We start from the raw sequence: 15,543 nt of genomic DNA, 5'->3' as shown, positions 1-15,543 counted from the left end.
CTCTGCCTGGGGCAGGGCAGGGGATGAGGGGTGCTGCGCAGGCCTCCTCTACTGTCTCTCCTCAGAGTAGGGGGCCTGCGCAGGGCTCCTGCACCAGCTCTCCCTGGTAGGGTTGCCAGGTAGACCCCGCTAAAAAACCAGACATGCTTGTCCAGGGGGCGGGGAGAGGGGGAAAGCAGAGCTGGGATGGGGAAATCTGGGACTATGGGACTGGAGGGGAGGATAGGGGGGCCCGGAGGAAGAGGGGCAGGAAGCAGAGCTGGCCGGCAGGAAGAGGGGGGCAGGAAGCAGAGCTGGGAGGGGATCTGGGGCCATGGGGCTGGAAGGGAGGATGGGGGGATAGAGGAAGGGGGGCGGGAAGCAGACCTGGCGGGGGGAGGGGGTGCAGCCGCTGGCTGCAGCCAGAATCCTTCCGGCCGTGCCCCCAGCAGGTGCTCCCTTTACTTGCCAGCGGAAGCCAGGCGGGGGTGAGGCTGAGAGCCACTCCCCCTGCCCGGCTTCTGCCCGCAGCCAGAGGCTCCCAGCTGGGAGGCGGGCCACGATTGGCACTGGGAGCCACTGGTCCTGTGCAAAAGCCAGGCGGGGGGAGTGGCTGGGAGTCCCCGCCCTGCCCCGCCCACACGGCTTTTGCGCACGACCACAGGGCTCCCAAAGCCAATCGTGCTCCGCCTCCCAGTTGTCAGCCGATGGTCAGGGCAGTGTGTGTGGGTGTGTCTCCTAAGTCTTTAGCTGCTAAGACACGAAGTCTCGTCGCAGCGGGCAGCCCAGAAGGCTGAAAAGAGCCCCAGAGTTTAACGTCCGTGACTTTACTGCTAGGACCGAGGTCCCATCGCAGAGGGTAGCCAAGCAGGCTAACAGACGCCCCAGTGTGTAGGAAGAGCTTATTACACTTCAGATTTTAGCTGCTAGAACACGGGGGGGGGGGGGAGGGGGGCGGAGTTCCTTCGCAGCGGGCAGCCCAGGAAAGGCTGAGAAGTGCCCCAGTGGACCCTGTCACCTGGAAGTGACACAGATCCAAAGGCCCAAGCTCTTCCTATAACTGTCCCTTTAGACCGGCTGAAAGTTCTTTTAAATTGTGCTTGGTTCTGTTACAGCAACTGAAGGAGTCAGGTTAAAGCTTAAACAGTTACAGGTTTATTGAGGAAGCTTATAAATCATATGGTTACAATGGCTATTGCTCTATTTCTTAACTACTAGCAAAATATAGATCTTAAAAATGGTTACAAAAAAGATAAAGATAGAAAAATAGAAATAATGGTACCAAGTAACAGCTTACTCTTTCTATGTGTACACTTAAGACAGAGGACCACATCGAGGTACAATTTTTACCCCCTTCTGTGCCTCTCGACTCCGGCATGTCAGGCCAGGGCCGGTCCCTCAATTCCTAGGAAAGACGAAAATACGAGGTGGGCGTCCCCATAGAACCTCGGGAGGTCAAACACCTAACCCGACCAGCAGGTAGAGGGTAGAATGACACTCTTTTATACCTATGGGGTCACGTATTTCTCTTTCTTATCTGTCATGCCAAATGGGGCTGGTCTGTCTTTTGTGAGACCAGTTCTTACAAGGGAGTTGTGAACTTAATTTACACTTGTAAGAGAGAGAACTAAATTGGAATTACTGGGGATTCTTTTCTCAGTGGGAAATTCCTCTCCCAGGGACTGTGTGTGTGTTCGAATCAACATGGGTGCCAGCCGGGGCAGTTCTCACAGCCTCGAGGCCAGCTTATTGACTTAATCGCTCTCTCTCCACATATCTGTTTTTTTCAGCTTCTCAGGATCAGATGAGCCAGCATAGACTATGCTGATTTTACTGCTCCTTCTCTGCCCTGTATGCTTCAGAGAGGCAAATAAGATGGATGATATGGGGGGGTTGGTCTGTCTGGCTACACCAGTCGGTCCCCCGCCCCCACCAGGCTTCCCTCTGGCCTCCAGCCAGAAATTCACAAAATACCGGACATTGCACATGTCTGGAATTTTCTGAATTTTTCCACCAGACAGATGGTGCAAATACCGGACTGTTTGGTAGAAAACCGGACACCTGGCAACCCTTCTCCCTGGGGCTGGCCCAGGAGGGCGGTGCGAGGGGGGAGGTACAGGCCTCTTCCAGACCAGCACCCTCACCTGGGGGTTAGGGCAGGATGGCAGGCCATACAGGCCTTCCCCCTCTTGCGTTCTCTGGTCTGGTCTGGGTTGGAGGATGAGAAAGCGGGGCTGCACAGGGTGGGCCACAAAGGCCACGCTGGATGGCTCAATGGTGCAAATGGCAGGGAGGGGGATGCCAGTGGGTTCTGTGGTGAGTAGCCGAGGCTGGGTTGGCCAGTCCTGGTGGTGTTTTGAGGTCAAAGATGCCATTTCAGATTGGGGGGGCAACCTGTGTATCCCACGATGGGGGGAAGAGAGTGACAGCATGAGAAAGGGACGGACGGAGGATAGAGGCTTCAGCAGTGTTACCGAGCATGCTCAGTACAAGCCAAACACCAATCGGGGGGAAACCAACCCCATCCACCCTCTCTCCCACCTTCCCCCCCATCTCTATCCAAGGGCTACTAAGACACTGGAAATCTCTACTTTTTTGGCAGACAACTTAGCAGTTAGCTGACATGAGCATTGTATCTAATTACAGGCAGTCCCCGGGTTACATACAAGATAGGAACTGTAAGTTTGTTCTTAAGTTGAATTTGTATGTAAGTCGGAACTGGCGTCCAGATTCAGCCGCTGTTGAAACTGACCAGCAGCAGCTGAATTGGACACACCTGGGGCAGAGCAGCTGGGGTGCTGCTGGGTTGATCCCGCAGCACCGCTCCTCGGTGCTACTGGACCAACCCGGCAGCACCACAGCTGTTCTGCCCCAGGTGTTCCCAAGTCAGCTGCTGCTGAAACTGACCAGCGGCTGACTACAGCAAGCTCGCATCAGAGCTGCTCTGCCCTGGGCTTCCTGGAATCAGCCGCTGATCAGTTTCAACAGTGGCTGAATCTGGATGCCTGGGACAGAGCAGCTGGGGCGCTGCCGGGTAAGGTCCCTGCAGCGCCGCACCTCGGTGCTGTGGGACCAGCCCGGCAGCACCCCAGATGCTCTACCCCAGGTGTCCCCAAGTCAGCCGCTGCTGAAACTGATCAGTGGCTGATTCCAGGAAGCCCGGGGCAGAGCAGCTCTGACTCGGGCTTGCTGTAGTCAGCCGCTGGTCAGTTTCAGCAGCGGCTGACTTGGGAACACCTGGGGCAGAGCAGCTGAGGTGCTGCTGGGTTGGTCCAGTAGCGCCGCTCCTCGGCACTGTGGGACCAACCCGGCAGCCCCCCTGCTGCTCTACCCCAGGCGTCGGCGAGAAAAGCCTGGTCTACTGGGGGGGGGGGCGCACTAGCTGCGCCCTCCCCCCCAGCAGACCAGGGAGACGCGGAGCGGCTTTTCTTGCTGCAGAGGACGTGGGCGGCGGGACCGCTGCGGCGCGTCTCGGCGGTCTGCTGGGGGGAGGGTGCAGCTAGTTCGGGGTTCCCTCACCCCGTTCGTAAATAGCGATCCGACATAAGTCGGATCCACGTAACCCGGGGACTGCCTGTACTATATAAAAGAAAGAAAATAAAATAAATATTAGACCCGCTCAGCTCTAACACTAACATATTCTGACATCTTGTGGAAAGTCACTTAAGGGACACTGGTTAGCCTTAAAAGTTTAACATATATTCTTACTTTTTACTAATTCTGTGGAGAGGGAGAGACCGACCACATCAGGACTCCTGTGCTTTATCTCAGCTCTGGAAGGGGAGTGGGGTATAGTGGGTTACAGCTGGGGGCAGAGGTATTTCAGTTCTATATAAAAACATCAGAATGGCCATTCTGGGTCAGAACAATGGTCCTTCTAGCCCAATATCCGGTCTTCCAATAGTGGCCTATGCCAGGTATTTCAGAAGGAAAAAAACCCAGAAGAGGCAATCATCATGATCCATCCCCTGTTGCCCATTTACAGCTTCTGACAAACAGAAGCTAGGGACACCACTCCTGCCCATTTTGGCTAGTAGCCATTGATGGACCTATCCTCGAACTTATTTTGATCTTATTGGAACCATGTTATGGTTTGGGCCTTTGCCACCATCTCCTGGCAAAGAGTTCCACAAGTTGACTGTGAAAACATAATTTATTTTGTTTTAAATCTGCTGCCTATAAATTTGATTGGGTGATCTTCTTGTGTTGTTAGTGAAGAAATGAATAACATTTTCTTATTCTATTTTTTCACACCATCATGATTTTTAGTCTTTTATTTTCCAACCTGAAAAGTCAGAGTCTTGTTAATCTCTCCTCATATGAAAGCTGTAATTTACCCCTAACTGTTTCTATAGCCCTTTCTGCACCTTTTCCAAACCCATTATATCTTTTTTTAGATAGGGTAACCAGATCTGCATACAGCTGTGGTGTCCAACATGCTAGCCACTAACATGTGGCTATTTGGCCGGTTGACTGTAGTTAGTTCGCTATAGCAGTACCCACTATAGTGGCTATTGTTTCAGAACTGGCTGGACACCACAGGCATACAATATTTATATAGAGGCAGTATGGTATTCTATCTTATTATCTATTCCTTTCCTAATGATTCCCAATATTCTGTTAGTACAAAAACCAAAAGCTACCGCTGCACATTGAACAGATATTTTCAGGGAACTATCCATAATGATTCCAAGATCTCTTTCTTGAGAGGTAACAGCTATTTTAGACCCCATCATTTTTGGATGTACAGTTAGGATTATATTTTACCATGTGTATTACTTTGCACTTAATACTGAATTCCATCTGCCCTTGTGTTGCCCAATCACCCAGTTTTGTGAAATCCCCTTGTAACTCTTTGCAGTCATCTTTGGATTAGTCATTGTTCACCCCATTTTCAAGAACATTTATGAGAGGTTTCAGAGAAGTAATCCAAATGCAAAGCCCAATAGCACAACACTCCTTCCTACTCCCCGCCCCCATCTTTTAAGTGGAGTACCCAGCAATGTTTTCATGATGATCTAATGATCCTTCAGTTACTTGAATGCCCAGCCTTTTGTTCTTAATCACTCTACCTCCCTCTTTTTATAACAAACACTTTGTCCCAAAGGCAAAGTTGCAAGTGGCTCAAGTTCTGTTGCATTTAAGAACTGCTTCTGGAGCTAGGGCATGCTGCTTTAAACAGACGCTAAGTATGAAATCCAGGGGTTCAAACTTAGGAGTGGGGCTACTGTCCCCCCTAACTCCCACAAATGGCACCCTTGATTGAGGGGGAAGGGTGGTGGGAACGGGCTTTAGGCAAGGAGGCAGAGCCCCCTCCCCAGCTGGCCACTATGTTGGTGGTGCATCTGCCCCCAGTGGTCACTCTGCAATATAGCTCTCCCCTGTGGGCTCATTGCACTGGGTGTGAGGATCGTGTCCCTCCTCTCTCTCCCCCCTCCCTTTCCATGAAACTATCAAATTCCAGGCACATCCTGTTTTCCTGGTTCAAGCAAATCCTGAGCTTCCTTTAAGTTAAGATAAGAAAAAGCTACATTCCAAATTTGGTGGTCCCAGCTCTTACTGCTTAGGAGAAATTCTTGAACAAACAGACTTGCAGACAGATACATTCTAAAATTTAGATAGAGGTAGGCAGATATTTTTCCAAGCAAGTGGAAAGAAATTAAATGGCCACACAGATTTCTCTTTTCTTTCTTAAATTTTAAGCTCTTTAGAGTAGGGCCTCTCTTTTTGTTTTACATGGGCACATCTAGACTACCCTCAGCTTCCAAAAGATCTTCCAGATCTTCTTCTGATCTCTTTTTTGGAAGTTTTTTTTTAAAGCAGTCTAGATGGGGGTTCTCACGCAACTCCTCCCCCCCCTTTTTTTGAAAGAACCCTGTAAACCTCATTTTTGAGGAATATAGAACAAAGAGAGAGGTCCTACTCCAAAGAACTTAAAATCTAAGAAAGACAAGAGACAATAGATGGATACAGGCACAGTCTGAAGAGTACAAGGAAACAATGGGACAATAATGGTCAGATGACAGGCAGTGGTCTAACAGCACCTACCAGTTGTTGAATTGTCTGTAGGTGTCATGGAAAAGGAGAATTTTACATATTCTGGCACAATCGGATCTTGATCCATGACTATAGCTCCTTGGTACTATGGCAATACAAATGATAATAAATATTAATAATTCCCCAGCCCTTCATCCCTCTTCTATGCAAACATATGACTTCAAGGCATGATATTCCTCACAGATCAAAGGATTTTTTGCAGAAAATTATTGAAATATTGGCAACACCTCACTGAAGTTACTCAGCATCGTTATATCTCTTAAAATATGTCAAAAACACAAGAAGATTAGAAAAGTGGGAGAGAATGGGTAAATCTGTTTTTCTGGTTACGTAACAAATATTTGTGTTGAATGTGAACTCATCTCAAATAAGGGCACAGTAAATAGCTTGGCAGCCTATCTGAGCCACAGTCAGTCAACTGCAAAATGGCAATTCTTTAAAAGGCTCTAGTTTCAAATATAAGAGCTGGTGGGGGAAAATACTGAACTGGGCACACTGAAAGCCTGCTATGTATTGCCTTATTTGTATAGACACTTGTATATGATGCAAATCCTCACAGACCATTTTCAAATTCTCACTCCGCAACAGCACTCAGTAGAATATTTCCACTCCTCTCTCTGATTTTTATAAATGTTGAAAATAGTACCAGATAGAAGTTATTTTCAAATACTCAAACATGAAGTTATCTTCAGTGCAGGTAGAAATGAGTGTGCCTGATTAGTCAGATGCAAGCAGTACAACATCTTGGATCACTCAGAACATACTCTGCATTTTGCTGACATCAGCCTAGGTCTTCAGTCATTCAGTCTTTTATTCCTACAAGAAAGAGGAATAATTTTAATTTTATTCTAGATAAATCTATATAGTCCGACAGTAGATTACATGAGAGATGAAAACAAGTTTAAGTGATTAGAATATATTTCAAAGAAAACCTTGAAAATGGAAACACATCCTCCGTCATAGTACCAAATAAGAAAGTCATGTAAATGGCATGTAAAATAATAGCTAAGGGCTGTAAATCACATACATTTGGGTACAACATATGACACACACATTTGTGTGAAAAAAATATGTTTATAGAGCAGAAACAGAAGATTCTGAAGATAACATTTTTCTTTGAAATAAATGTGGGAGCTGCTTTCACCAATAAACAGACACCAAAGCAAGGAATGTTAGCTCCCTTCCATCTGAGAGATTTCAGAGCCATCTGATGAAACTAGAACACTGAGCTTTTATTTCAGTTTCTCCCAAAATAACTTAACAAATCTGTGCTATCCCTTGGTGGTTGCTTTGGTTCTTTGACAGCATTTTGATATTTAATTCATTTAACATAGCACTAACATATGGCTGTTCAGAATGACAAATTAGAGGAGAAAAGAGGTTAAGAAAGAAACATTATAAAATGGTGGAGGAGTTGCCAGAATGTAATACAAATGTCTGCTATATATACTATTGGTTTAGAAGCTCAACTAGCTCCATCCCAGTGAATCACCAGACCAAGGCTCAGGAACTGCTAGCAATTATCTGAAGATATCTTGTTTTTCAGAATCTCCGCTTTCTTTCTTAATTAAAAAAAACCCTATATGTTATGGTTGAAGCAAAAAACCTCAGAATACTAATTGCTCAGTGCAGAGATGAGTCAGCAGAGAGCCAGAAAAATAGCTTTTAGAGATCTGAACAGTCCTATTCAACTAAAACGAAGGCAGATGCCCCATGATAGAAACATGGAAATTGCAATGTTAGATCAGACCCAAGTTCCATCTGGTCCAGTATCCTGGACAATTGCAAATACCAGATGCTTAAGAGGAATGTTTAATAAGAACCTATAGCGGGCAGAAATAGGAGTAGTCTGTCTGTCCCCTCCTTACGTCTCATGCTATAATAGTTAATAGACTGACTTAAGTACTGAAGCTTCAGAGAGGTAGCCAAGTTAGTCTGTAACAGGAAAAACTTAAAACAACCAATAGTCTAGTAGCACCTTAAAGACTAATAAAATACAGGCAGTCCCCGGGTTACATGGATCCGACTTACATCGGATCCCTACTTACAAACGGGGTGAGGTAACCCCACACTAGCTGCTTCCCCCCAGCAGACCAGGGAGACGCGGAGCAGCTTTTCTCAGCAGACACCTCAGCTTGAGAATAAAGGCCTGAGGGAAGTGAGGTGTGGGAGAATAAAACTGAGCTCTGGAGAAATGTTTGGCTAGAGTTTCCCCTACAATATGTACCAGTTCCGACTTACATACAAATTCAACTTAAGAACACACCTACAGTCCCTATCTTGTACGTAACCCAGGGACTGCCTGTATGTAGATAGTATCATGAGCCATCTGAAGAAGTGGGCTGTGCCCACAAAACCTCATAATCCCATCTACATGTTTTGTTAGTCTTTAAGGTGCTACTAGACCATTGGTTGTTTTTTAAGTACTGAAGCACACGTTTAATATCCTCATCTAGAATTTTTAAATTATTCTTATATGGATAGCCATATAAATATCCATTCTCTTTTTTAATCTTAGTAAGTCATGATGATCGTTTAATTGTTAACTATCTAAACCCTGGTGTAAGATAGGAGAGGACAGATTACAGGTTTGCAAAATTTACTGTAAGGAAAGTATCATTTTTGTGCTATTGTGGGTGATATTTGGGAGATTCACCAACTTTTATTTTTCCCCTATCAGGAAGAATCCTTGCCCTAGGAGTCTGGCAGGGTCTGAGTATACTGAAGGACCACCAAAAGAAAACCACCCAGTGACAACACTCATATTTTGAACACCTATGCAATTAGCTCTCAGTGGTGTTTCCTTTTGGAACTTATTTTGTAGCTGTAGTTTGGAAACAGTACCAAACAGAGAAAGCAAATAGAGAAAGGGAATTTGGACAGCACTGAAGTTTGGCACAGGAAAAAAAAAAGGTGGTTCAGTTAATTATTAGCAGTGTACAGTTAAAGAAAGCCATAAAATAAACACATTAAAGAAAAAAAATCTTATAATTAAAAATAAAATCTGGATAAATATACCTTGTCCAAATCTCATGTCCATTCAACTCAATAGAAAGTCTAGGGACTTGTCACAAGCCCTGATAAAAAACACCTGAGCACTTTTTACCCTAAAAGTTTTCACCATTGCTGTTAACCACAGAGCAGCACTTCTTGCATTTCTATCCATACACACAAAACTACACGACCACAGTCAGAAAGCATATAAGTATATCCTACATGAATCTAGTGCTTGATTGCATTTAGGTGACTGAAACCACACATGCATCAGGTGAGCAGGATTTGGATTTATTGTTCAATTGGTGGAATAAGTTCCTTCTAATGATCCTGATTCTTTAGTTAGGTTGAAATCTATTTACTCATCTCATTTATACATCTTTTGTCTGCTTAATCAAAACTACAAAGCATGTATATGCCATGCTTTTTCCATCTGCATCCCATTGTTTGCAATGCACCCAAATGGCTTTAAGTCCTGACCCAGACAATGCAAGAGATGCCAATTAGTTATTTATGTCAAGGTTCACAGCTGATCAAATCAGTTATTTGATCAACAATTCCGCAACACATACATTTCAACACATAAATTAATTTGGTTTGATCCACCCTAATCCACCCTGAGTAAAATATTTTGTTTGGACTTTTTAATCCTTCCCCCCCTTTTTTTTCCTTTCTTTTTTACTGTCCAGTGTACAATTTAACTGCCGCACTTTATATTCCCCATTATTGGTCTCAGTTGTACTGGATTCCCAGGGAATGCTCTGCAATATCAAGGACTGTTCATGACAAATTGAGCCTCTCGGTCACAGGCTCCAATCTCGCAGCGGTGCGGAAAAAGGGGCGTTCTGAGAATGAGCCCCGTTGTGTTGGTGCGGCGCGCGCACTACCTGCGTTACTGTCGGGGTGACGGGCAGCCCATCCCGCGCCCACCCGCTCAGCCCGGGGGGCTTCTCGGCGGAGAGACTGTGAGCTTGCGAGGCGGGTCACTGCGCGCTAGAGCGAGCGGCACTCTCTGCCCGGGGTCCGGGGACTTTCCCCTAGGCGGGCTGGGTGCCCGAGAGGAACCAGTGTCCTCAGTGCGTGGCCTAGAGTGCAGGTCTTCAGAACGCCCTCCGAGGATAGTTCTGCGGGCCGCCTTATATCTCCCTGCATGATTCACCACTTTACAGTCACAGCGAGTCACGCGGCACCGCTCCGCAGCCCCACACGGCGAGAGTGTTCATCTCACACCTCCCCAGAGACCCACTTCAGCAGCGGGACCCAACATGTTCCACGTCCTTCTTCAAACGAAAATCCGCTGCCCCCTTTACAGGCAAGAATTTACCACAGAGCGCCCGGCGCTGTTGTGCCCGCCTTATGCAAATCGCGTGTGAATACATTATACCGATTACATCGCCCCGCCCCCCCATTCCTGATGCGGGCGGGGCTGCAGAGTCCGCTCTGGAGCGGGCGGGGACCGGACATTCTGATGCCCCCCTCGCTGCACTCGGGTAATGAGGGCCGGGGGGGGGGGCTCGGCGAGGCTGCTGTGCCGAAGCCTTGGTAGCGATGTCCGCGCCCCCGTAGCTCCCTGCGGCGTCCCGCTGTCCCTGGATTCGCCTTCAAACCGGAGCGCCCGCTGCACCGGCCGTGGGCCCCGCAATGGGTCTTCCTCCGGTGATCCCATGAGCTTCATTCTGGTTCCCGGGCTTCATTGCAGCGGGCGATGTAATGTAGAAAGTTGCTACCTTGTAGGAATGTGCTCCAGGTAGCATTCTAACCTATCCCCCGGGTGCTCCTGGAATAACGAAGGCACAATTAGCCTATGTTTTGGTGGGTGATTTTTTTTTAAAGCAAACCTGGATTAGCCCAACAATTGCATAGGTACATCCATTTCCCATTTGGGTAGTTTTCATGCTATTGAGTGTATGATCAGGTCTCCCATGCTTACAACAAATGGTCCATGTTGATGAATAGCCAAATAGCACTGGAATAAGTGTGGAATATTGCCGAGCCTTATTTGCATACCTAATGAGCCACCATTTTTGCAGAAGAAGTGTCTACGCTGCCCCTTCTTGCGCAAGAAAAACCCTCTTGCGCAATGCCGCTACGCTGATTATTTTCAGGACTAACGATGTTGCACAAGAAGGGTTTTCTTGCACAAGAAGGGGCAGTGTAGATAGCTCCTTCTGGCACAAGAGCCTCTTCTGCAAAAATGGTGGCTTATTAGGTATGCAAATGAGGCTCGGCGATGTTCCACACTTAGCCTCATTTGCATATTTCTCACACAAGAAGCCGCGAGTGTAGACATAGCCCCCAGAGTTTAATCCTTTACAGGCAGTACCCCTCCCATCCATCACAACATAGAAGCCTTGGCATGGAAAGGAACAGAGAAAAGGGAGCAGTCACATATTGGGGAAGGAGGACAGGGAAGGATAATGGTGGTAGAGGGAATGGGGAAGAGAAGACACAGAGCCCCAAGCACTGCGGGAGTGGAATTGTAGAGTACCTGAAATAAAGGGATTGGGATAGTGACACACTGGGAGCTTTTGAGAGGGAATGCTGGCATTAGCTCACCCAAAATTCATCTTTAACTGTTTGTTTTGCAGGGTGGCTTCCCCAGGTCTGTCTTCCTACCTCCTCCCAGGGCTACAGACAAGCCCCAGAGCCACTTTGAAAAGGTGCTAATTTGGAGCTGACTTTGAAAAGGTGCTAATTTCCCCCCCATACACACACACACACACAATAGGGGCCACAGAGCTGGGCACACGTGCTTTCTGAGACCCCAGACCTGGTTGCTGTCCTCTCCCCTTGCCCAGACCCCCACAAGTATCCTGCCCTTCTATCCAGACCCCCACGAGTACCATGCCCCCTCTGCCTAGACCCCCACTGCCCAGACCCCCACGAGCACCCTACCCCCTGTCCAGACTCCCACGAATACCCTACCCAAACCCCCATGAGAACCATGCCCCTCTGCCCAAACCCCCACAAGTACCCTTCCCCCTTGCCCAGACTCTAAGTACTCTGCTCCCCTGCCCAGACTCGCATGAGTACCCTGCCCAGGGCCTGACCTGCCCCCTGTCTCTTGCTCAGGGCCTCATCAGGACCCTGCTCCTAACCCCTACCTCCTGGCCAGACACCTACCCCCAGCTCGCTCCTGTAGCCTATTTTCCACCCAGATTCTGCACCTCATCCCTATCTCACTGACTGGCAGCCCGGTCCTGCTCACTGGATCCCTCATTTTTGGCCCCACCTCAGAGTGTAGAGGGACCCACAAATTCCACTAACCTTTGAACCCCAGAAGAATTAATCTGGCCTGATGCCTTGAACCTCAGTCCTACCTACCCTCCCCCCATAGGGCTGAGGTGCCAGGGGAGAGAGGTGTCTCAGTTGGGGCCACATCAGTGAGATTTGGGGGGGCTAGGAGGGTTTGGGTTTTTTTTTCATCTCCCTTGTGTGTTCCCTGACTTATTTTTGTGTGGGTCAGTGACCCCTGATCCAAAACAGACTCCCCACTCTTCCCATAAATAAAGACAATGCTGAAACATTTGTGCTGGACATATTTTATTTAAAAATTAAGCCTGGCCCACAAAGCCCCAGTCGGGGCCAAGCCCCCATATGGCCACAGCATCATAACACCCCTGCATCCCCACACATACCTCAAACCTGAGCCTATCATACACTGGAACTCCCTGTCCTGAGCATCTCACATCCCCAGTCTTCTGCCACAACACTACTGCACAATCCACACACTGCAAATCTGTGTCCTGAGCCCCTCATACTTCCAACCCCCCTGCCCTGAGCCCCTCATACATCCTAACCTGAACTCCTACACCCTCACATTCATAAGCCTGTGGTTTGCTCAGCACCCCAACACTTCACCTGACCCCAACATTCTCCAGCCTGGAGCCCCCTCCCTGAGCCAGAAGCCTCTTCTCCACCTATTCCTGCACTCAAATTCCCTCCCAGGGCTTGCACTTTTCACTCCTTCCCACACCCAAATCCTCATTCCCACCCCAGAGCCTGCACATCCTGTCTCAACCCAGTAAGAGTGAGTAAGGACTGGTGACAGCAAATGATGGAGAGGAGTGAAACGGAGAGGGTGGGGCCTCTAAAAAGGGATGGGATCTTGGGGTTGCCCTGACATTTAAAAAGTGATCTGTCTGTAAAAAGATTGGAGACACTACTGTAAAAAAATTTTATTTTTCAAATTTCATACCATGAAATGTGAATATATATATATTTTTTGCCTTTTGACATGTACGGGTATTGGTTCAGTTGGTGGGGAGGCCAAAGAACAATGTAAAAGGCAATGGAACTTTTTTGAACTTTCTAGCACGCTTGTGGGAGTGTTTGGGACTGTTCTATCATGAGAGTAGGTAGCTGGTCTTACACGATTACTGGTGGTGGGATATATATAATACGTAATAGTAGTAGCAAATAAATGTTTGCAATAACTTACCAAAGTAACTTGCATCCATTAAATTTATTCTAATCAGGAAAATTATTATTATAGATTTTTTTAAATTAATATATTATGGCTGCGATTAAGAAAAGGAAGTACGATGAAGACTACATTAAGTATGACTTCACTGTCATGGAAAAAAATGGGATTGATCATCCTCAATGCATAGTATGCTACACAGTTCTTAGCAATGATACCTTGAGACCTAGTTGTCTTGAGCGACACTTGTCGAAGAACCACAGCGCTTTGACAGAGAAACCAAAAGATTTTTTTGCTGCTAAACTTCAAAATTTGAAACACATGAAGCTGGACACTACTGGAGCTTTTCATCAAGCGTCAGCCAAAGCGGTAGAAGCATCTTATGAACTGTCATTGCTTAACGCTAAAGCCAAGAAAGCGCACATAATCAGAGAAACTCTTGTGAAGCTTTGCTTGTTGAAAGCAACTGATACTGTGCTTGGTGTCGAAAGCAAGAAAAAACTATCGGAAATTTCACTTTCTGACAATTCCATGAAACGTCACATCGATGAGCTGGCGAAAGATCTTAAACTTCAAGTTGTGGAAGCCGTGTTGGCTTCTCCTTTTTTCGCAATTCAGTGCAACGATACCACTGATGTAGCACAATGCTGTCAGTTGCTTGTCTACTTTTGATTCATTAACAATGGAACTGTGAAAGAACAACTGCTTTTTTTTGAAGGAATTGACAACCACATCAAAGACTTCTGCTATTATGAAAACGATTTCCAACTCTTGTGAAGAAAATAGACTTCCATGGGGAAAACTGGTTGGTATATGCACAGACAGTGCTCCAGCAATGCTTGGCTCTCGTTCTGGATTTGTGACATTGGTGAAAGAAAAAACCCCAGCTGTAACCACAACTCACTGCATCATACACAGACAAGCATTGGCTGCTAAAACCCTTCCAGATGACCTATGTGACTCATAGAATTTGGCCATCAAAGCTGTCAATTTTGTGAAGAACCATGCTTTAAATACAAGACTTTTTGATGCTCTTTGCACGAATTTGGGAGTGGATCATAAAACCCCTTTGTTTCACATGGAGGTATGATGGCTTTCCAAAGGTAACATGCTTTCGAGATTATTCGAACTGAAAGACGAAGTGGAAATTTTTCTCAAGCAACAGAAGAAAGAAGTGTTATATCAAGTATTTATAGACCAAACGTTTCAACTTTCACTGACATACCTTGTGGACATTTTTTAATCTTTAAACAACCTCAATTTGTTTGCTACAAGGAAACAACACTGCAAACATTCTAGCGCACCACGATGCCATCAAGGCATTTACGGAAAAAATCCATTTTTGGAAACGTCGAACACAAGCTCAGACACCTAACTTTCGTCTATTCTGACATTTTCATTACTTGCTAAAAATGAAGGTTTCTAAGACATTCGTAAAGAGGATGTGAAGAACAAAACTGTGTTTCATCTGGACTGCCTTGCTGATGAATTCATCCGCTATTTTCCAGACAACTTTTTTGGCAACCCCATTCATAAATTAGTATGCAATCCATTCAACGTTGATGTCGATTCATTGCCAGAAGTATTACAAGAACAAGCACTCAAAATAAAATATGATTCAAGTGTGAAAGATTATTTCGAAACACAAGCTTGGAGGAATTTTGGATAAAATATTTCCCAATGTACTCGAAAGTTGGAGAAGAAGCGCTATGTATTATTCTTCCATTTTTGTCAATGTACCTCTGAAAAAAGCTTAAGTTTAGTCACATTAAAAACAAAACAAAGAAATCGACTGGATGTTGAAAACGATTTGTGTTGTGCACTTTCATCTTTCAAACCTAGGATTTCCCAACACATGAAGAAAATGCAGCATCATCCGTCACATTAAATTCAATTTGCTTCTGCTATTTCTTATGTTAAATTACATTTTTATTAAATTTTTGTGCCAAGAAAAACTATTTGTGCATATTTTTAATTTTAAATAATTTTTATACCAAGTTTTTGTGTTTATTTTTAATTTTAAATTACAAATTGAATTTTTTGTTAAAAGGGGAGGGGGTTGGATGATGGTAAAGAAGAGGTGGGTGAGC

At 46.1% G+C, this 15,543-nt stretch overlaps 1 long non-coding RNA gene and 1 pseudogene across 2 annotated transcripts; one reads left to right on the top strand and one right to left on the bottom strand.

Moving 5' to 3' along the window:
- LOC102451368 (protein FAM200C-like) overlaps positions 1-15,543 on the top strand; it is a 25,127-nt pseudogene extending 9,584 nt beyond the window's left edge.
- On the bottom strand, positions 979-10,624 carry LOC142829635 (uncharacterized). 2 transcript variants are annotated; one of them, XR_012904258.1, is made up of 4 exons: positions 10,261-10,624; positions 6,801-6,852; positions 6,028-6,121; positions 979-1,384 (listed from the first exon to the last, which is right to left on the bottom strand). It is a non-coding gene; the product is annotated as an uncharacterized LOC142829635 (long non-coding RNA). The 2 variants fall into 2 exon arrangements; XR_012904259.1 differs by lacking the exon at positions 10,261-10,624 and adding an exon at positions 9,055-9,412 and having other exon boundaries at positions 6,683-6,852.

Source organism: Pelodiscus sinensis, chromosome 5 (genome assembly GCF_049634645.1).
Source record: "Pelodiscus sinensis isolate JC-2024 chromosome 5, ASM4963464v1, whole genome shotgun sequence".
Lineage (NCBI taxonomy): Eukaryota > Metazoa > Chordata > Testudines > Trionychidae > Pelodiscus > Pelodiscus sinensis.
This window is presented reverse-complemented; position numbering and strand designations above follow the sequence as displayed.